The 23,670-nt window shown below is 45.0% G+C and overlaps 1 long non-coding RNA gene across 1 annotated transcript; it reads right to left on the bottom strand.

Moving 5' to 3' along the window:
- Nucleotides 1-10,925: 10,925 nt before the first annotated feature.
- On the bottom strand, nt 10,926-18,161 carry LOC103647083 (uncharacterized). Its single transcript, XR_002267288.3, has 3 exons — nt 17,518-18,161; nt 11,305-11,452; nt 10,926-11,162 (listed from the first exon to the last, which is right to left on the bottom strand). It is a non-coding gene; the product is annotated as an uncharacterized lncRNA (long non-coding RNA).
- Nucleotides 18,162-23,670: the final 5,509 nt, after the last annotated feature.

Here is a 23,670-nt window from a genome sequence, read left to right on the forward strand (position 1 = left end):
TTAAGTGTGACTCTCTTAAAGCTAAAGATGTACTATCTATTCATACATAGTAGCAAACATTTTTAGCAATCAACATCTTGTATCATCTCATCACAATTTCACTTGTTACTCAATGTAGCAGCATGGATCAAGCAGTCTGATTAGCTGCGAGAAGCAGACGATTCGAATCGAGTTTTTAAACCTTGCAAGGTAAACCTAAACACACGACATGTAGGGGCACTCCGTCCCCACACACATCAACCGTCCCCATCGATTCCCTGGCAACAGAAAGGGGCTCACCGCCTTGGCGTACAATGCCTCACTGACCCCGACTGCCGTCGTGCAGTGACCGCACTTGTACCCACCATAACCGGAATGGGAGACCACGTCTCAGGTCGCGTGAGGAGGGCAATCTGCGGGCAGGTTCACTCAGGTACTAGGCTTACCGATTTACCATATTTCTCGGTATGTGTTTAGTACGTTCAACGCTTGACACACGGTACCACACCTTAATCCTTATTCCAATTTTTATCCCGTGGACAACCAAACCCCATGGATTGTTGTCCACCAACCAACATCATTATGATAAGAAAGTGGATACAACCAATTTCCTGACCTCGCGCGAGTGCTAGAAAAATCACTCGTCTTCTACCGAGATCCTAATTAATAAAGCAGCTACTCGACCTAGCATACTAGTATTCATCTCAACAGGATTCCTGAGATCATGCAACTAGGGTTTCAAACAATTCCTACACCTAAGTGCACAATCAATCCTACAATCATTAAGTGAAGTAAAATAGCATAAATAACAGGTTATGCATAAACCGGGGCTTGCCTTCCAAAGCAGTGGCAGGCAGGTCCTCTGGTGCAGGCTCTGGTGCTGGATCTGGGGCTACCTCCTGAGCAGCTCCTTGCTCCGGCACGAGGACGTACTCTCCGTCAGCAAGGTTACAGTCTATCGAATGCAATGAACATGTATGTCATGATTATGCATGATTTAATAACATTATGCTAAAAAGAAAACTAAGTTAAGGAGTAACTTAGGGTTTCTTGGTCATGCGGGGCTTCTAGTGGGTTATGCTTATCACTTTTAGGCTTAGGTTTTTGTTGAGGATAATCATAGGGAATTTGTATTGCTTTTGTATACTTCAGTGGACAAGTTATAAAGAGTTTTTAGGATGGCACTAATTTCCTGTTATTCACTTTTCTTTTTCTTTATTTTCTACTTATGGGTTTTAGGGTAGGTTTGAACTACGACAGTGGTTTACTATTTTCCAAAAATTCCATAAAAATTACAGTGGGTTGCCATTTGCTATTCTAGCCTGTTTTAAGAATTTGAGGCTTTACATGTAAAAGGCTTTGCTTTAGACAAAATAACAAGAGTTGTGTAAAATGGGCCACTTTACACTACATCTCCTAATTAGGGGTGGGTTCTGTCCTAAAGGTTATTTTTGCTGGCATCTAATAGCAATAATAGGCTTTTGTGCCAAAAAGCACAGAAGGCTAAGGGATGGTCATTTAGTTATGATTTTCTAAAGTTAAATGCCAAAAAGGCACTTTCTACTACATTGCTATTTGAAAAATGTCAAACAACAGATTTCATATTTTTTCTAAGTTCTTATTAACAAAACATTAGTTATCCCAAGGGTTGGGGTGTTTTCACCTTGGGGTTATTTTTGTAGGTTTTTCTAAGTTTTCCTTGTTTTATTAAAATAAAAGGTATCCTACTTATTTTATACTAAACCAGGGTATGATAGATTTTTCCAGTGAACTACATTGAATAAGTACCCTAACAAAAATAGAGGTGCCCTCTGGTTCATTATTTAAATCACATTTTCTATTTTTCTTAACCTTAAGCATATTGTAAAATAAGTGGTAAAAACTAACTTAATGGGGTGGACAGAGAGGTTTATCATTTTTAATTAGGTCAGTAGGTGGACATAAACTTCTCCACATTTTTCTAACTCTAGCCAAATAGTACAACTATTTTTCTTTCTATTATTGAGCTTTTGGCCAAAACTATAATTAAATCAGAACCTTAAGGTTTTCTATAGTACATAGGGGGTTTTATATTTTTCTTAAGTAGGTTACATTATTTAGTCTGACAAAATTGGTTTGACCAAATTTTGATGAACTAAACAGAAGTTATGGATTTTCAAAGTTTCTGTTCAAATTTAAAATCAGGTTTAATAAGGTTTTCTGAAAAAGCAGTTTACACCGAGGTACCCAGGGTCTTTCCTAATTAATCTTCGCAGTTCTACCCTTGCGCCACTATTCCCCTGTGTGACTGACAATGCGCAAAACCCCCTGACTTTCTCTTCCTCTCACCCGCGGTCCCTCCCAGGTGTAAACAGTATCCGCAGAGAAGAAAGGGGCGGCGCGGCTTACCGACGACGAGAGAAGTCCGGCGAGGGGTAGGGTTAGCTCGGGGAGGTTCTGGCGGTCACAACGACGTACGGCTCGCCGGCGGGGATGGCCGGAATCGCTCGGTCCACGCGCGCAGGCGGGTGTCCTCTTCGGCGACGGGTGTGCCGGCCAAACCACGGCGACCTAGTCCAATCCAACGGCACGGTGAGCTTCCTGGGGGGATGTAGAGGCTATCTGTGCATTGAATCGGAAAATGGCTCAGTGATTTACCCGGTCCACGTGCGCCAGCGGGGGAATGAACTCCGGCGAGCACGGTTTCGCTATTCTGGTGACGTGGGTCCTCGGTTCAAGCTTGAGTAAGCTTCACGGTCTCACCAGGAAGCTATCTGAAGGCTTGGATCGAACGGAGGTGGACGGGAAAGGGGCTGGCCATGGTGGTTGCTCTCGGGCGGCTCTGGCGGGTCGCGGGGAGGTCGCCGGAGCTAAGGGCGGGCTCGGGGAAGTCAGGCGTGGTACGGATGAGGCAACGGGGAAGGCAGCCAAGCACTAGGACGGGCTTTATAGCCGTGGCGTGGGCGTGGTCACGGGCGGCCGCGGGCGCGCGGGGGTTCGCGCACGGGCGTGCTCTGAGCGCGCCCCCGGGTGTCAGCCCGCATCGAACACGTGGGAGCTCGCTTCTGCCATGGTTCAACGGCAGATTTGAGCACCATAGCGTGCGTATCTTGGCAAAGTCATTGTGTACGGTCTCTTCCCTGCTCCATATCCTACCTTTTTGTTGTGAGTTCCAAGTCAAGATATGGTCGGGGTAGGGAGATAGAGGGGTGAGAAGTTGGCTATGTCAGCTAGGTCCAAGCCGAGACAAAAATGGTGCCAAGTCGTGTCAAACGCCCTAGGGTAGGTGTCACCTCTTTCCAGGGCATTCTAGGGTTAATTTGGCGCCACTTTGTCAATTGGGTCGAAGTGTTTTGAATTTTGGATTAAGGTGAACATGTGGGATCTTTGTTCAAAGGTTAGTTTTTAGACTTTGGCAAATTCTGAATTTCCTCTTGTGCTCAACCTTTGGTGAACTTTATGGGGCTTTTCTGAAATCTTTTTGGGGTTACTTTCTTACTATCATTTGTAGGTTATGAAGTATATTACAACTTCTATATTTAGGGTTTACATGGCCTTTTGATCCTACTTACATTTAGGGTTCCTATTGCCCAAGAGGGGTTTGTTTTAGGGTTTTGGGAAAATCTCCCCTTAGAGGTGCATGACAAGCTAGGGCATGATATCCAAGATGGGTAGCACGTGCTTAGGACCTTGAATTCCAAGGTTGATGTACTTTGCCCAAACCAATCCACATGTGATAATAGCTTAAAAGGGGTAGTCCTGGGTGGACACCCTGAGTAACACCTGGGGTGTTACAGAGGTGGATGGCGATGAAGAATCGGTCTCGTAGTAGACCACTTTCCTCATCTTCTTTTTCTTGTCGCCACTCCGATGCGACTTGTGGGAAGAGGATTCCTTTTCCTTCCCTTTGTTGCGGGACTCTCCCGATGGAGCCTTCCCGTGGCTTGTAGCAGGCTTGTCGCCGGTCACCATCTCCTTCTTGGCGTGATTTCCCGACATCACTTTGAGCGGTTAGGCTCTAACGAAGCACTAGGCTCTGATACCAATTGAAAGTCACCTAGAGGGGGGTGAATAGGGCGAAACTAAATTTACAAAGTTAATCACAACTACAAGACGGGTTAGCGTTAGAAAGCGAGTCCGAGAGAGAGGGTAAAAACAAATCGCAAGCAAATAAGGAGTGAGACACAAGGATTTGTTTTACCGAGGTTCGGTTCTTGCAAACCTACTCCCCGTTGAGGTGGTCACAAATACCGGGTCTCTTTCAACCCTTTCCCTCTCTCAAACGGTCACTTAGACCGAGTGAGCTTCTCTTCTCAATCACACGGGACACTAAGTCCCCGCAAGGACCACCACACAATTGGTGTCTCTTGCCTCGGTTACAATTGAGTTGATCGAGAAAGGATGAGAAAAAAGAGAAGCAATCCAAGCGCAAGAGCTCAAAATGAACACAAATGTCACTTTCTCTAGTCACTATTTGATTTGGAGTGATTCCGGACTTGGGAGAGGATTTGATCTCTTTGGTTGTGTCTAGAATTGAATGCTATAGCTCTTGTAAGTTGTTGGAAGGTGGAAGACTTGGATGCAATGAATGGTGGGGTGGTTGAGGTATTTATAGCCCCAACCACCAAACTAGCCGTTTGGTGGAGGCTGCTGTCGCATGGCGCATCGGACAGTCCGGTGCGCCAGCCACGTCACCCGGCCGTTAGGGTTCGACCGTTGGAGCTCTGACAGGTGGGGTCTTCTGGTTGTCCGGTGGTGCACCAGACAGGTCCTGTAGACTGTCCGGTGCGCCAACTGCGCATGCTCTGACCTCTGTGCGCGCAGGCGCGCATTAAATGCGTTGCAGTCGATCGTTGGCGCTTGAAGTAGCCGTTGCTCCGCTGGCACACCGGACAGTCCGGTGTGTCGCCGGACATTGTCCGGTGCCTCACCGGACAGTCCGGTGAATTATAGCGGAGCGGCCTCCCATTTTCCCGAAGGTGAGGAGTTCAGCGTCGAGTTCCCTGGTGCACCGGACACTGTCTGGTGGTGCACCGGACACAGTCCAGTGCGCCAGACCAGGGTGCCTTTGGGATTTCTTTAGCTCTCTTTATTTGAACCCATCTTGGTCATTTTATTGGTCTATTGTGAACCTTTGGCACCTGTAAAACTTATAATCTAGAGCAAACTAGTTAGTCCAATTATTTGTGTTGGGCAATTCAACCACCAAAATCAATTAGGAAAAGGTGTAAGCCTATTTCCCTTTCACTAACCAGCATGGCCGAACTCCGGCGAGGCCCGAGCACAGGAGCGAGTTCCTCACTTTAGGACGGAACTAAGATGGCTTGGATGACTTCTGGTGGGCTGGACGGCCGGCAGCGTGGCCGTGGATCTCCAACGAGCACGGGCGGCGATGGCAGCGCGCGAGAGAGGGCGAGAGTGTGCGAAATGAGGCAGGGGAGAGAGAGCGGGTGCGGGTGGGGCTCAAAAAGAGCTGGGGCGCGTGGGCCAGCGACATGGTACAGTCTCCATGGTGAGTGCGCGGACATGGTGAAAGTCGCCTAGAGGGGGTGAATAGGCGAAACCTAAAATTTACAAACTTAAACACACACTAAAAGTCGGGGTTAGTGTTAGAATTAAATTCAAGTCAAAAGAATGTTTCTCTTGCTAAGAGTTGCTCAAGGAATGCGGATGATGTATGGGAGCCAACTCAAATCAGTACTAGCAAGGAAACGTTAGAGAGGGAAAACAAATCAAACGAGAATCAAAGCGAGTGAACACGATGATTTGTTTTACTGAGGTTTGGTTCCAAAGAACCTAGTCCCCATTGAGGAGTTTACAAAGACCGGGTCTATTTCAACCCTTTCACTCTCTCAAACGGTCACTTAGACCCACTGAGCCTTTTCCTTAATCTCACAGGTCACTTAGACCCCGCAAGGACCACCACACACTTAGGTGTCTCTTGCTTCAATTACATGTCTCTTGAGAATAAGAAGGAAAAAGAAAAAGGCCAAACCAAGCGACAAGAGCAACAAAAGAACACAAGTGATCCTCTCATAAGCCCTAATGCACTAGAGTTGATTTTGGGCCTTTGAGTGGATTGATTGCTTTGATTGTGTCTTGGAGTGTTGGGCTTTTGCTCTTGCAGTGAATGAAGATTTCAGGAGGCTTGGATAGGAGTGAATGATGTGGTTGGGGGGTATTTATAGCATCCCAACCACTTCTAGCCGTTGGCTGATTTCTGCTGACGATGGGCGCAACGGACAGTCTGGTGCGCCACCGGACAGTCACTGTGCACTGTCCGGTGCGCGCCACATCATCACAACTGTTAGGGTTCAGAGCCGTTGACCAATGGAGTCACTTGTCGTCTTGCTGCACCGGACAGTCCGGTGCCACACCGGACAGTCTGGTGCCCTCTGACTTCTGCCGCGGCACTGTAGCGTACTATTCCTTTTGCAGAGAGCCGTTGGCGTGCAGGGAGTCATTGCTCCTCTGGTTCACCGGAGAGTCCAGTGAATTATAGCGAAGCGCGTCTCCAAATTCCTAAGAGTGGTTGGTTCATCTACTATACAGCTTGGTGCACCGGACACTGTCCGGTGCGCCAAAAATCAACACACTCAAGTCCTTTGCTTCATTTTTGATGGTATCCCTAACCGGATATCTTTCTTGGTTTTTGTTGAACCTTATGCACTTGAGATAAATAATATCTAGACAAACTAGTTAGTCCATGTGTTTGTGTTGATCATCAACCATCAAAATTAATTATAGGAAATGGTTAACCCAATTTCCCTTTCAATCTCCCCCTTTTTGGTGATTGATGCCAACACAAACCAAAGCAAATATAAAGTGCAGAAATGTAACTAGTTTGCATTTATGATGAATGTGCATAGGTTACTTGGAGTTAAACCAATTGAAAGATTTTAAACATATGAATAAGAGTGAATGAATTGTCTTTCTTTTATTTAATATTTTGGACCACATTTGCACCACTAGTTTTGTTTTTGCAATTCTTTTAGAAAATCTTTTCAAAATCTTTTGCAAATAGTCAAAGGTATAAGAATAAGATTGAAAGAAGCATTTTTTAAGATTTGAAATTTCTCCCTCTGTTTCAAATGTTTTTCCTTTGACTAAATAAAAGCTCCCCCTAAAGAGATTCTCCCCATAGCTTTCAAGAGGGTTTTGAAATAGATATGAAGTGAAATCATACCAATTAAAATTCTTTCCTACTAAATGTGAAGTTTTGAAGATGCCAATTTGAAATTTTACTTTCACATTTCAATTGAAAATTAGGTACTAATTGAAAAGTACACCAATTGAAAAAATTCATTTTGAAATTTTTTGAAATGGTGGTGCGGTTCTTTTGCTTTGGGCTTAATATTTTCCCCCCCTTTGGCATTAAGCACCAAAAACGGAGAACTTAAGAGCCCTTTCGTAACTTTTCCCCTTTGGGACCTAATACCTTCTCCCAAATGGTTATATAAATGTGAGTGAAGAATCATACCATTGAGAGTGATATGAGTAACGGCAAAGGGTAAGTGATACCGTCAGAGTTGGAGTGGAAGCCTTGTCTTTGCCGAATACTCCATTTCCCTTTCAATTCTAAGACTAATCATAGAGATATACTTGAAAGAACATTAGTCTTAGCTTTGGCATAAGAAGAATAAGAAGTATGCATTTGTACCAAATGAAACAAATTTGGTCAAAGGTATATACTTGAGCTATGTGTGCAATGTTTCAATCAAAATTTCGAGAATCAAGTATATTTAGCTCATTTCTAAGTTTGCTAAAAGTTTTCTCATCTAGTGGCTTGGTAAAGATATCGGCTAATTGGTTGTGGGTGCTTACATAAGCTATTTCGATATCCCCCTTTTGTTGGTGATCTCTCAAAAAGTGATACCGGATGTCTATGTGTTTAGTGCGGCTGTGTTCAATGGGATTATCCGCCATGCGGATAGCACTCTCATTATCACATAGGAGAGGGACTTTGCTCAACTTGTAGCCATAGTCCCTAAGGGTTTGCCTCATCCAAAGCAATTGTGCACAACAATGTCTTACGTCAAAATACTCGGCTTCGATGGTGGAAAGAGCTACTGAATTTTGTTTCTTTGAAGCCCATGACACCAGGGATCTTCCCAAAAACTGACAAGTCCCTGATGTGCTCTTCCTATCAATTTTACATCCAACATAATCAGCATCAGAATGCCCAATTAGATCAAAGGTATATCCCTTGGGGTACCAAAGCTCAAACTTAGGAGTGTAAACTAAATATCTCATGATTCTTTTCATGGCCCTAAGGTGAACTTCCTTAGGATTTGCCTAGAATCTTGCACACATGCATGCAGAAAGCATAATATTCGGTCGAGATGCACATAAGTAGAGTAAAGATCCTATCATCGACCGGTATACCTTTTGATCTACGGATTTACCTCCCGTGTCGAGGTCGAGATGCCCATTGGTTCCTATGGGTATCTTGATGGGTTTGCCATTCTTCATTCCAAACTTCTTAAGTATATCTTGAATGTACTTGGTTTGGTTGATGAAGGTGCCCTCTTGGAGTTGCTTGATTTGAAATCCAAGGAAATACTTCAACTCCCCCATCATGGACATCTCGAATTTCTATATCATAATCCAACTAAATTCTTCACAAGTTGACTTGTTAGTAGACCCAAATATAATATCATCAACATAAATTTGGCATATAAACAAGTCCTTTGCAACAATTTTAGTGAAGAGAGTAGGATCGGCTTTATCGACTTTGAAGCCATTAGTGATAAGGAAATCTCGCAGGCATTCATACCATGCTCTTGGGGCTTGCTTGAGCCCATAATGCGCCTTTGAGAGTTTATACACATGGTTAGGATCTCACTATCTTCAAAGTCGGGAGGTTGCTCATCATAGACCTCTTCCTTTATGGGTCCATTGAGGAAGGCACTTTTCACATCCATTTGATAAAGCTTAAAGCCATGGTATAAGTAGCATAGGCAAGTAATATACGAATTGACTCAAGCCTAGCTACGGGTGCATAAGTTTCATCAAAGTCCAAACCTTCGACTTATGAATAACCTTTGGCCACAAGTCGGGCTTTGTTCCTTGTCATCACACCATGCTCATCTTGCTTGTTGCGGAATACCGACTTGGTACCTACAACATTTTGATTAGGACGTGGAACTAAGTGCCATACCTCATTCCTCATGAAGTTGTTGAGCTACTCTTGCATAGCCACTACCCAATTCGGATCTCTTAGTGCATCCTCCACCCTGTATGGCTCAATAGAGGACACAAAAGAGTAATGTTCACAAAAATGTGCAACTCGAGATCTAGTGGTTACCCCCTTATGAATGTCACCAAGAATGGAGTTGATAGGGTGATGTCTTTGAATTGCTTGGTGGACTCTTGGGTGTGGCGGTCTTTGATTCCTTATTTCTTGATCATCTTCCTTGTCTTGATCATCTTCATCTCCCCCTTGATCTATGTCCTCCTCTTGGGGTGGCTCATCCTCTTGACCTTCATCTTCATCATCTTGAGCCTGATCCTCGTCTTGAATTGGTGGAGATGCTTGCATGGAAGATGACGGTTGATCTTGTGCTTGTGGAGGCTCTTCGGATTCCTTAGGACACACATCTCCAATGGACATGTTCCTTAGCGCAACGCATGGAGCCTCTTCATCATATAGTTCATCAAGATCAACTTGCTCCATTTGTGAGCCATTACTCTCATCAAACACAATGTCACAAGAAACTTCAACTAATCCTGTGGATTTGTTAAAGACTCTATATGCCCTTATGTTTGAGTCATAACCTAATAAAAAGCCTTCTACTGCTTTAGGAGCAAATTTAGAACTTCTACCTCCCTTGATAAGAACAAAGCATTTGCTCCTAAAGACTCTAAAATATGAAACATTAGGCTTTTTACCAGTGAGGAGTTCATACGATGTCTTCTTGAGGATTCGATGAAGATATAACCCGTTGATGGAGTAGCAGGCGGTGTTAATCGCCTCAGCCCAGAACCGGTCCGGTGTCTTGTACTCATCAAGCATGGTTCTTGCTATGTCTAGTAGAGTTCTATTCTTCCTCTCCACTACACGTGTAGGGAGAAGAGAACTCATGCTTGATGCCCTCCTCCTCAAGAAATCCTTCAATTTGAGAGTTCTTGAACTCCGTCCCATTATCACTTCTTATCTTTTTGATCCTCAATCCGAACTCGTTTTGAGCCCTTCTTAAGAATATCTTTAAATTCTCTTGGGTTTGAGATTTTTCTTGCAAAAAGAACACCCAAGTGAAGTGAGAATAATCATCCACAATAACTAGACAGTACTTACTCCCGCCGATGCTTATTTAAGCGATCGAGCCGAATAGGTCCATGTGGAGTAACTCAAGCAGCCTGTTAGCCGTCATGATGTTTTTGTGTGGATGATGGACTCCAACTTGCTTCCCTGCTTGACATGCGCTACAAATCATGTCTTTCTCAAAATGAACAATGGTTAGTCCTAAAATTTGTTCTCCCTTTAGAAGTTTGTGGAGATTCTTCATCCCAACATGCACTACTACAGATCATGTTATACGAGACGGTTAATTTTCAATTATTAAGACGCTTATAAAGTGTCCAAATTTGATGAAATCGTAAAAGATGCCCACATTTAAGATGGTTGTAAGTTATCTTAAAAGGTATTATATGAGACACTTTTTAATTTATAATCGTTTAAAAATGTATTTGTTTAAGTCATTTTATCCGATAAACCGTCTTGAATTAGGTTTTTCTTTACGATACTTCTTATAAAGAACCGTCGAGAATAAAAATATTATAAGTCACAAAATGTTTATCAAACTGTCTAGAATATCCTATAATAATAGACACTTACAACAAGAAAACCATCTTATATAGGAAACTGATATTAAACATTTTAGGAACCGTCTTATTAAGATTTAAACGAAACAAGGTAGTACATTCTTCAATTTATAATCATTTTTAAATTCCGCATTATAATAATATGAAAGAGAAATATACATGCACATATATTTCATAATATTTTAATATCGTTCAATATCTCATAAATAAGCATTGGTAAATAACTCATACATAAGTGTACTCTAAATCTAAACTAAAATACTAATTGAAAAACTTGGTCATCAACTGTTTACGCTAATGTTGAGCCTAACTAAATATATATGAATTCAAGTCTCCACACATGTGTGGCCATCAAAATTTGAGTTTCATTCCATCTTTTCCTGTACAACAAATAGAAGAAGGCAATAATTAGTAGTTAGACACATTTGAATACCTCGTATTGTGGCATCTAACAAAGGTCACATGGATGTGTAAAAAAAGGATAGAATAATGCTACATTTTGCATCTGTCAAAAGAACTTACCTTTTCTAGAACTTTGCTGGAAGCAGGCGTGCTGACAATTAATGTGACAATCATTTTTTGTCACATTTGAGCAAAACTTGCATTTGGGTCAAGTATATTTAACAGACCAAGAAATAGTATCTGAAGAAGCATTCGACACACTTCCATCCTATTAAAAATAACCAAGGAATTAGTCAGTATTGATGTCGACATGTGGTACATGATCTTGTACTATTGAAGATACCAATATATTGTATGTTTTCCACAAAACTGATCTTTAACCTAAAAATTATATCAAAGACACCCATCTATTATCGACGAATTCAAAATAATGCACAGAAAAACTGCTAATCAGCAAGTGAGAAACAAGTGCACGTCAATCTCAGCAAAGGAGATCACCTTAAAAGTAACAAGAACCAAATAGGTAAAAGATATTATAGCAACTCTAAGTTGGATCTATCTCTCAAATGACACATGTTAATTTTGTCATTCCTAAAATCAAGTCATAGACATCAAATTTACAATAAACAAAATTTATGGTACTTTAATTTTTAGCTTCTTCTATTTTGCTTGCTACCATCCTATACCTTACTCACACATAGTGAGATTTTTCCTGCAATAAGTGTTTTCACCACTTAACGTACTATACTACTATAGCATGTACTGTTTGTTACTATGCAAACCTGCAAAGGCGTCATCAGTTAATGATAATTAGGTAGTAGTACTATATAAAACATGTCAAAGCTAGAAGACATGTTTTCTATTTTTTCCTACCGCCGACACCGTTTAGTGCTAGTTTGGGAGCCACAAAACCGAAGAGTATTGAAGGGGCTAAATTCGCTTCTTATTCAATTTTGAATAAGAAGAAGATTTTAGCCCCTCCAATCCCCTCCGATTTTGTAGTTCCCAAACTAGCCCTGGGGCAAAGTTTTTTTTTCTTTTGTGATCCTAAAGGGCAGCAAGCTTGTAGATTTTTTTTACAATCACCCATTGAACACAGTTATATTACTATTGCTATTATCATTGATGTTACAGGTTGGTAACCTTGTGTCACTGTTATAGATCTTCTGTGCTAAGACGTTTTGATTCTATTTCAAGATACAACAATTGGCATAAGTATATTGTAAACTCAGAGGTTGGAAGTTGGATGTTAGGGCCTAAGTAGGCCCACGGAGGGGCTGCGGCAGCAGCCACCATGGGCCCTCCAAGGGAGATTAGATAAGGATAGTTAGAGATAAGATTAGAAGATTAGTTGAGATTATTTAGGAGATTAGTTGAGATTATCTAGGAAGGTTATAAGTTAGTTTGTTGAGAGATTTTAGGAGAGTTTTAAGGAGATAAGGATAAATAGCTAGATAGGGGCGGCCAGTCGGCCTATTTATGTAATCAATGGATGAGACATAAAGCAGGCAAGAATTAGAAGGGAGAAACCCTCCTCTTGCTCGGCCATGGGCAGAGGCCCCCGGCCGACGTTTCCTGCCCATCGATACCCCTCTCCAATCCCTCACCAATCTAGCGACCATAACATCTGGTATCGGCTAGCTTGGATTTCGATCTGATCCCATGGCTTCTGTTGCCAATTTCGCAGCGTCATCCTGGCAACCGGCATCCCCATCTCCATGGACTGCGCCGCATCTCACCTTCGTCACGCCGTCCTGGCAACCGACGTCCCCATCTCCATGGGCTGCGTTGTATGCCACCTTCGTCACGCCATCCTGGCAACCGGCGTCCCCATCTCTATGGGCAGCATCGTCTACCAATTTTGTCACCACATCCTGGACACTGGCGTGCCCATCTCCAGGGACAACGCCAAATTTCGTCACATCATCTTCGTTGACGGCGTCTCCATCCCCATGGGCGACGCCACTAGGGGCAACCACGGCTCAGCAATCACCAGCTCCATCGATGGGGGGCTTATGGACCAACATAAGGGCTGATCTCGCAAATATGCAAGCCACGCTACAGAAGGTTGAGCAAGGGCTGGTGCAAATCAAGATAGCAGTGCCACATGAGCAGCACCAGCTGGCGTTGTCCGCACGGCTCCAGACGTCGGCGGCTGTGGGCATACAAGTTGCTGCTCGTGGCTTCCTTGCACAACGTAGAGTGTAGGAGATGCGTCGGCAGATGCTCGAGGCAGCCTTGGTGACGGTTGACCTCAGCACACGGGGGCGCGACCTCGCCCTGTCGGACGACCATCAGCAGCGGCACCGGGCCGCTATCTCAAAATGCGAGCATGGTACGTGTCCCGCGGGCGACGAACTTCAACTCTACGGCAGTAGCGGTAAGGAAGGCACTCCCCTCGTCATCGGCAAGGGCGCACTATTTAGCGTCACCACATTCCGCTACCGGCCGCCACGAGGGCGCCTCCGCTGGTTATTGTTGCTACCTATTTCAGGTGCCTGTCCATATGCTCCCTTTCGTTTAGATGGTGTCCATGGGATCTAGGTGGCTGCACACGTGCAAGTCCAATACGCGGAGGGTGTCCACCTTATCTTATAGGGTCAAAAAATCATATTTGGAATAATAAGATAAGTCGAGATGTAAAAGGCTTGTCTTCTAGGTGTCTGGTTTTGGGTCAAGTAGACTCGGTCTTTGAGTACCCGTCATGTTGCAGCTCGAGGACGAGCTACTTGTCCAGGAGGGGTGTAGTGTCAGGGCCTAAAGAGGCCAAAGGAGGGGCTACGGCAGCAGCAACCATGGGCCCTCCAAAGGGATTAGATAAGGATAATTAGAGATAAGTGTCAGGGCCTAAAGAGGCCCACGGAGGGGCTGCGGCAGCAGCAACCATGGGCCCTCCAAAGGGATTAGATGATAATTAGAGATAAGTTTAGAAGATTAGTTGAGATTATCTAGTAGATTGGTTGAGATTATCTTGGAAGATTATCAATTAGTAGTTTGTTGAGAGTTTTTAGGAGATTTTTAAGGAGATAAGGATAAATAGCTAGAAAGGGGCAGCTAGCCGGTCTATTTATGTAATCAATGGATGAGAATTAAAGCAGGCAAGAATTAGAAGGGAGAAACCCTCCTCTTGCTCGGCCATGGGCAGAGGCCCCCGGCCGGTGTTCCTACCTATTGATACCCCTCTCCAATCCCTCATCGATCTAGCGAGCATAACAACTGGTATCAGATAGCTTGGGTTTCGATCTGATCCCATGGCTTCTGCTGCCAATTTCGCGGCGTCATCCAGGCGATCGATGTCCCCATCTCCATGGACTGTGCCTCATGTCACCTTCGTCATGCTGTCCTGGCAACCGACGTCCCCATCTCCATGGGCTGCGCCGCATGCCACCTTCGTCACACCATCCTGGCAACAGGCATCCCTATCTCCATGGGCAGCATCGCCTGCCAATTTTGACACCACATCCTGGACGCCGGCGTGCCCATCCCTAGGGACAATGCCAAATTTCGTCACATCATCTTTGTTGACGACGTCTCCGTCCCCATGGGCGACACCACTAGGGGCTACCATGGCTCAGCAATCACCAGCTCCATTGATGGGAGACTTGTGGACCAACATAAGGGCTGATCTCGCAAAGATGTAAGCCATGCTCCAGAAGGTTGAGCAAGGGCTGCTACAAATCAAGGCAGCAGTGCAACATGAGCAGCACCAGCTGGCGTTGTCCGCATGGCTCAAGACGTCGGCGGCTGTGGGCATACAAGCTGCTGCTTGTGGCTTCCTTGCATGACAGAGAGTGCGAGAGATGCACCGACAGATGCTCAAGGCAGCCTTGGTGACGGTTGACCTCGGCACACGGGGGCGCGACCTTGCCCTGTCGGACGGCCATCAGCAGCGGCACCAGGCCGCTATCTCTAAGTGCGAGCATGGTACGTGTCCTACGGGCAACGAACTTCAACTCTACGGCAATGATGGTAGGGAAGGCACTCCTCTCGTCATCGGCAAGGGCACACTATTTAGCGCCACCACATTCTGCTACCGGCCGCCACGAGGGCGCCTCCGCTGGTTATTGTTACGACCTACTCCAGGTGCCCATCCATGTGCTCCCCTTTCATCCAGATGGCGTCCATGGGATCTAGGTGGCTGCACACGTGCAAGTCCAATGCGCGGAGGGTGTCCACCTTATCTTATAGGGTCAAAAAAAATCAGATTTGGAATAATAAGATAAGTCGAGATGTAAAAGGCTTATCTTCTAGGTGTCTGGTTTTGGGTCAAGTAGACTCGGTCTTTGAGTACCCATCATATTGCAGCTCGAGGACGAGCTGCTTGTCCAGGAGGGGTGTAGTGTCAGGGCCTAAAGAGGCCCACGGAGGGGCTGCGGCAGCAGCAACCATGGGCCCTCCAAAGGGATTAGATAAGGATAATTAGAGATAAGATTAGAAGATTAGTTGAGATTATCTAGTAGATTGGTTGAGATTATCTAGGAAGATTATCAATTAGTAGTTTGTTGAGAGTTTTTAGGAGAGTTTTAAGGAGATAAGGATAAATAGCTAGATAGGGGCGGCCAGCCGGCCTATTTATGTAATCAATGGATGAGACATATAGCAGGCAAGAATTAGAAGGGAGAAACCCTCCTCTTGCTCGGCCATGAGCAGAGGCCCCGACCGATGTTTCCTGCCCATCGATACCCCTCTCCAATCCCTCACCGATCTAGTGACCATAACATCTGGTATCGGCTAGCTTGGGTTTCGATCTGATCCCATGGCTTCTGTTGCCAATTTCGCGGCATCATCATGGCAACCGGCATCCCCATCTCCATGGACTGTGCTGCATCTCACCTTCGTCACGCCGTCCTGGCAACCGACGTCCCCATCTCCATGGGCTGCGTTGTATGCCACCTTCGTCATGCCATCCTGGCAACCGACGTCCCCATCTCTATGGGCAGCATCGTCTACCAATTTTGTCACCACATCCTAGACACCGGCGTGCCCATCTCCAGGGACAACGCCAAATTTCGTCACATCATCTTCGTTGACGACGTCTCCATCCCAATGGGCGACGCCACTAGGGGCAACCACGACTCAGCAATCACCAGCTCCATCGATGGGGGACTTGTGGACCAACATAAGGGCTGATCTCGCAAAGATGCAAGCCACGCTACAGAAGGTTGAGCAAGGGCTGCTGCAAATCAAGGTAGCAGTGCAACATGAGTAGCACCAGCTGGCGTTGTCCGCACGGCTCTAGACGTCGGCGGCTGTGGGCATACAAGCTGCTGCTCGTGGCTTCCTTGCACAACATAGAGTGCGAGAGACGCGTCGGCAGATGCTCGAGGCAGCCTTAGTGACGGTTGACCTCAGCACACGGGGGTGCGACCTCGCCCTGTCGGACAACCATCAGCAACGGCACCGGGCCGCTATCTCTAAGTGCGAGCATGGTACGTGTCCCGCGGACGGTGAACTTCAACTCTACGGTAGCAGCGGTAAGGAAGGCACTCCCCTCGTCATCGGCAAGAGCGCATTATTTAGCGTCACCACATTCCGCTACCAGCCGCCACGAGGGCGCCTCCGCTGGTTATTGTTGCGACCTATTTCAGGTGCCTGTCCATATGCTCCCCTTTCGTTTAGATGGCGTCCATGGGATCCAGGTGGCTACACACGTGCAAGTCCAATGCGCGGAGGGTGTCCGCCTTATCTTATGGGGTCAAAAAAAATTCAGATTCAGAATAATAAGATAAGCCGAGATGTAAAAGGCTTATCTTCTAGGTGTCTAGTTTTGAGTCAAGTACACTCGATCTTTGAGCACCCATCATGCTGGAGCTCGAGGATGAGCTGCTTGTCCAGGAGGGGTGTAGTGTCAGGGCCTAAGGAGGCCCATGGAGGGGCTGCGGTAGCAGCCACCATGGGCCCTCCAAGGGAGATTAGATAAGGATAGTTAGAGATAAGATTAGAAGATTAGTTGAGATTATTTAGGAGATTAGTTGAGATTATCTAGGAAGGTTATCAGTTAGTTTGTTGAGAGTTTTCAGGAGAGTTTTAAAGAGATAATGATCTCTAGCTAGATAGGGGCGGCCAACTGGCCTATTTATGTATTCAATGGATGAGAAATAAAGTAGGCAAGAACTAGAAGGGAGAATCCCTCCTCTTGCTCGGCCGTGGGCAGAGGCCCCCGGCCGACGTTCCTACCCATCGATACCCCTCTTTAATCCCTCACCGATCTAGCGACCATATCATTGGAACTATATAAACTAATCTGATGCTCTATTAAAAAATCGAGATGGTAATTGTAGACCAGAATTAGCACCAATCAAAGAAGAGAGGGGCAGATAGCATGCTCCTCACCTGAATAATCCGAAAGGGAGGACGAGCTCTTGGTGACCATGATTGTATAAACTAATCTGATGCTCAATTCATAAAAAAATTCGAGATGATAATTGTAGACCAGAATTAGCACCAATCAAAGAAGAGAGGAGCAGATAGCATGCTCCTCACCTGAGTAATCCGAAAGGGAGGATGAGTTCTTGGTGATGAGGACATGGAGCTCCTCGAAAGGGGCAAGCCAACATGGTTGCGCTTGCGGCCTGGAACAGCTCTGCAGCATTGGAAGCGATAGGAGAGGGCATCACAGCTGGGATGGCCGTAAAGGGAGGGCACCAACCGCCAGAGCCTCATGCGCTGAATTAGCATGTCGTCGACCTCCATGGCAGCAGGAACTCAGATCGTAACCCCCATAGCCTCAACCGCTGAATTAGTGTATCCTCGACCTCCATAGCACCAGGAACTCAGATCCGAGATGATGTAACCCTAGGATTTCCTTTTCTATCTGTGCGGGGGGGAGCCACGTCGAGGCGGCGGTCGCATCGGCGTTTTGGAGCGGAGCGCCTGGGGGGCCAGGGGAGAGGGGGATGCAGACTTCATGAAGATTCATGGTAAATGGAGACGCAGGCTACTGGGAGGACGTACGGAAACATGCGGGCTTGACAGTCGATCGAACCGCACCGCACATACAGTGAGCGCACGGGGAGCAAAAAGATGGGTGGTGTGCTCTCCTCATCTGGGAGCCGTCGAATCAGGATCCGACGACAAACAAGAAAAACCAGATAGATGGCTTAGATGTAGAAGACATATCGAATGCAAACCACGTTTTGGTGTAAACCCCATGCAAATGTACTAAAAAAGTTTCAAAAAAATTTGAAACAAAACATGAATGTACATCTCGGCTTACCTTATCTATATACAAAATTTCATGGTCAAATTCATCTTACTCTAGCAATTACAAAAAGACAAATTTTGGTGCATTTCGACTATTACTGTTTGTTAGAAATTTTGTCTTTCTTAACTGCTAGAGTAAGATGAATTTGACCATGAAATTTTGTATATAGATGAGGTAAGTTGATATGTGCATTCATGTTTTTTAGAATTTTTGAAACTTTTTTAGTAAGTTTGCACGGGGTTTGCACCAATAGGAATTATAAGGAATCATTTAAATGTCGGATTTTGTTTTTTAGAGTTTTTTGAGTTTGACAATGTAAATGTAAAGAATATGATGAGTATACCTTACTAAACCCTTGTTACGTAAATGATAGGAATTAAAGCAAAATAATTACTTAGGTGTTGTGTGACACATTAATAATTAATGATCGAGCCGCATGTGGGTCTATTTTAGCATCTATATAAATTGCATATTTAAGTTTTACATTTTATATCATATATATCATCAAACTAAGCTAAATCCACTATTTACTATGTTTTTATTATTAGAAATATCATACGAAGACAGATTCATATTTATAAGTGTCTAGTATACTCACTAACATCTAAGACAATCCTTATAGTCTAGACGATAATATCTTAGCAAGTCGGCGATGTCAGAGCCAACCCATGTTAGTATTAGCAATTAAGCAAGTGTCTAGTTCAGCTTGGTTAAAATCAACTAAATATAGATGACCATCTAGCACTCCCTTAAATGTTATTGAATCATCACTTCTTCTAAAGACAGTAACACCTACATTAGTAAATAGACAGTTGTAGCCCATTTTGCATAATTGAGAAACAGAAAGCAAGTTGTAATCTAAAGAATCTACAAGAAAAACATTGGAAATAGAATGGTCAGGAGATATATCTATTTTACCCAAACCTTTGACCAAACCTTGATTTCCATCCCCGAATATGATAGCTCTTTGGGGATCATCATTTTTCTCATAGGAGGAGAACATCATTTTCTCCCCTGTCATGTGATTTGTGCACCCGCTATCGATTATCCAACATGAACCACCGGATTCATAAACCTACAAAACAATTTTAGGCCTTGTTCTTAGGTACCCAAACGGTCTTGGGTCCTTTCACATTAGAAACAAGTACCTTGGGTACCCAAACACAAGTCTTTGGACTCTTGTGTTTGCCCCCAACATATTTGGCAACTATTTTGCCTGATTTGTTAGTTAGAACATAAGAAGCATTAAAAGTCTTAAATGAAACATTATGCTCATTTGATGCATTAGGAATTTTCTTCCTAGGCATTTTAACATGAGTGGAATGCCTAGAACTAGAAGCCTCATTTTTATACATGAATGCATGGTGAGAAACATTGTGAGGTTTTCTAGCATGAATCTTCCTAATTTTGTGTTCGGGATAGTTTGCAGGATATAAAATGTAATCGTCACTATCCTGAACCATAGGAGCCTTGCCCTTAACAAAATTGGACAATCTTTTGGGGGCATTAAGCTTGACATTGGATTGACTCCCTTGTTGGAAACCAATCCTATCCTTAATGTCAGGGCGTCTCCCATTATAGAGCATGCTTCTAGCAAATTTAAAATTTTCATTTTCTAACTCATGCTCAGTAATTTTAGCATTTAATTTAGCTATGTGATCATTTAGATTTTTAATCATGGGAAGGTGATCATCAATAGCTTCAACATTAATATCTGTACATCTAGTACAAATAGCAATATGTTCAACAATAGATGTACATGGTTTGCGAACATTTAATTCTTCTATCTTAGAATTTAATCTAGCATTCTCATCTCTAAGATAGATAATAGAATCATTGCAAACATTCAATTTTTTAATCTTAGAAACTAATTTATCGTTTTCAGTTTTAAGACTTGAGATTGAATCATGACACATGCTAAGCTCTTTAGACAAATTTTCACATTTTTCTACTTCTAGAGCATAAGCATTTTTCAACTTAACAATTTTTTTATTTTCCTTAACAAGTAGATCCTCTTGGCATTCCAAGAGATCATCCTTCTCGTTAATGGTCTCAATCAATTCATTTAATTTTTTCTTTTGTTCCATGTTAAGGTTGGCAAAAAGAGAAAGTAAATCATCTTCATTATTGCTAGAACTACCCTCATCACTAGATGTAGTATATTTGGGGGTACTTCTAGAATGTACCTTCTTCTTCTTTCCATCCTTTGCCAGGAGACATTTGTGCCGACGTTGGGGAAGAGGAGGCCCTTGTTGACGGCGATGTTGGCGGCGTCCTCGTCGGAGGAGTCGGTGAAGCTCTCGTCGGAGTCCCATTCTCGGCATATGTGTGTATCGCCACCCTTCTTCTTGTAGTATCTCTTCTTCTCCTTTTTCTTACCCTTCTTGTCTTCGTCCCTGTCACTTTCACTAGAAATTGGTCATTTAGCAATGAAGTGACCGGACTTACCACATCGGTAGCACACCCTCTTGGAGCGGGGCTTGTAATCCTTCCCTCTCCTTTGCTTGAGGATTTGGCGGAAGCTCTTAATGATGAGCGTCATCTCCTCATTATCGAGCTTAGAGGCGTCGATTGGAAGCCTACTTGGTGTAGACTCCTCCTTGTTTTCTTCTGTCACTTTGAATGCGACGGGTTGCACCTCGGGTGTAGAGGTGGCGCCTTGCTCCAAGTTGACAATGTGTTTTGAGTCTTTGATCATAAGTTCAAAGCTTACAAACTTGCCAATAACTTCCTCGGGAGACATTAGCTTGTATCTAGGATCCCCACGTATTAATTGAACTTGAGTAGGATTACGAAATACAAGGGATCTAAGAATAACCTTGACCATTTCATGGTCATCCCATTTGGTGCTCCCGAGGTTGCGCACTTGGTTCACCATGGTCTTAAGCCGGTTGTACATGGCTTGCGACTCTTCTCCTTTGTTGAGGACGAATTGACCAAGTTCACCCTCGATCGTCTCGCGCTTGGTGATCTTGGTCACCTCGTCCCCTTCGTGCGCAGTTTTGAGGATGTCCCAAATTTCTTTGGTGTTCTTCCACCCTTGCACCTTATTATACTCCTCTCGACACAAGGAGGCGAGGAGTATAGAAGTTGCTTGGGAGTTGAAGTGTCTAATTTGGGCGGCCTCGTCCGAGTCATAGTCCTCGTCCCCCACCTTTGGTGCCTGCGCTCCAAACTCAACAATATCCCAAATACTTTCGTGGAGTGAGGTTACATGGTGCCTCATTTTATCACTCCACATACAATAATCTTCACCATCAAAATATGGTGGTTTGCCTAGGGGTACGGAAAGTAATGGAGGATGCTTTGAAATACGAGGATAGCGTAGGGACATCTTACTATACTTATTGCGCTCATGGCATTTAGAAGTAGTCGTCGACTCGGTGCCGAACGTGGAGGGTGACGAAGAGTCGGTCTTGTAGTAGACCACTTTCTTCATCATCTTCTTCTTCTTGTCACCTCTCCGATCTGACTTGATGGAGGAAGAGAATTCCTCCTTATACTTGTTGCCGGACTCCCTTGAGAGAGTCCTCCCCGAGCCCGTGGGCTTTTTGCCGGTCATGTTCTCCCTCTTGGCGTGATCTCCAAACATCACTTTGAGTTGGTTAGGCTCTTAATGAAGCACTGGCTCGGATACCAATTGAAAGTCGCCTAGAGGGGGTGAATAGGCGAAACCTGAAATTTACAAACTTAAACACACACTAAAAGCCAGGGTTAGCGTTAGAACTAAATTCAAGTCAAAAGAATGTTTCTCTTGCTAAGAGTTTCTCAAGGAATACGGATGAAGTATGGGAGCCAACTCAAATCAGTACTAGCAAGGAAACATTAGAGAAGGAAAAACAAATCAAACGAGAATCAAAGCGAGTGAACACGATGATTTGTTTTACCAAGGTTCGGTTCCAAAGAACCTAGTCCCCGTTGAGTAGGTCACAAAGACCGGGTGTATTTCAACCCTTTCCCTCTCTCAAACGGTCACTTAGACCGAGTGAGCTTTTTCCTTAATCTCATAGGTCACTTAGACCCCACAAGGAGCACCACACACTTAGGTGTCTCTTGCTTCGATTACAAGTCTCTTGAGAATAAGAAGGAAAAAGAAAAAGGCCAAACCAAGCGACAAGAGCAACAAAAGAACACAAGTAATCCTCTCACAAGCCCTAATGAACTAGAGTTGATTTTGAGGCTTTGAGTGGATTGATTGCTTTGATTGTGTCTTGGAGTGTTGGGCTTTTTCTCTTGCAATGAATGAAGATTTCAGGAGGCTTGGATAGGAGTGAATGAGGTGGTTGGGGGTATTTATAGCCTCCCAACCACTTCTAGCTGTTGGCTGATTTCTGCTGGCGATCGGCGCACCGGACAGTCCGGTACGCCACCGGACAGTCACTGTGCATTGTCCGGTGCGCGCCACGTCATCGCAATCGTTAGAGTTCGGAGCTGTTGACCGTTGGAGTCGCATGTTGTATTGCTGTACCGGACAGTCCGGTGCCCTCTGACTTCTGCGCTCTGACTTTTGCCGCGGCACTGTAGCGTATTGTTCCTTTTGCAGAGAGTCGTTGCTCGCTGGTTCACCGGACAGTCCGATGTGTTGGGGACCATAATTAGGGGTACCCCCAAGACTCCTAATATCAGCTGGTAACCCCCATCAGCACAAAGCTGCAAAGGCCTGATGGGCGCGGTTAAGGTCAAGGCTCAGTCCACTCAAGGGACACAATCTCGCCTCGCCCGAGCCCAGCCTCGGGCAAGGGCAGCCGACCCCGGAGGATTCGTGTCTCGCCCGAGGGCCCCCTCAAGCAACGGACACACCTTCAGCTCGCCCGAGGCCCAGTATTCATAGAGAAGCAACCTTGGCCAGATCGCCACGCCAACCGACTGTATCGCAGGAGCATTTAATGCAAGGATCGCCTGACACCTTATCCTGACGCGCGCTCTTCAGTCGACAGAGCCGAAGTGACCGCAGTCACTTCGCCGCTCCACTGACCGACCTGACAATAAAACAGCGCTGCCTGCATCGCTCCGACTGCTGTGCCACTCGACAGAGTGAGGCTGACAGCAGCTAAGTCCAGCCTCGGGCGCCATAGGAAGCTCCGCCTCGCCCGACCCCAGGACTCGGGCTCAACCTCGACGCTGGACGACGGACTCCGCCTCGCCCGACCCTAGGGCTCAGACACAGCCTCGGCCTCGGAAGACGGTCTCCGCCTCGCCCGACCCAGGGCTCGGACTCAACCTCGACCTCGGAAGACGGACTCCGCCTCGCCCGACCCCAGGGCTCGGACACAGCCTCGGCC

This window comes from Zea mays, chromosome 2 (assembly GCF_902167145.1).
Source record: "Zea mays cultivar B73 chromosome 2, Zm-B73-REFERENCE-NAM-5.0, whole genome shotgun sequence".
In the NCBI taxonomy this organism is placed as follows: domain Eukaryota; kingdom Viridiplantae; phylum Streptophyta; class Magnoliopsida; order Poales; family Poaceae; genus Zea; species Zea mays.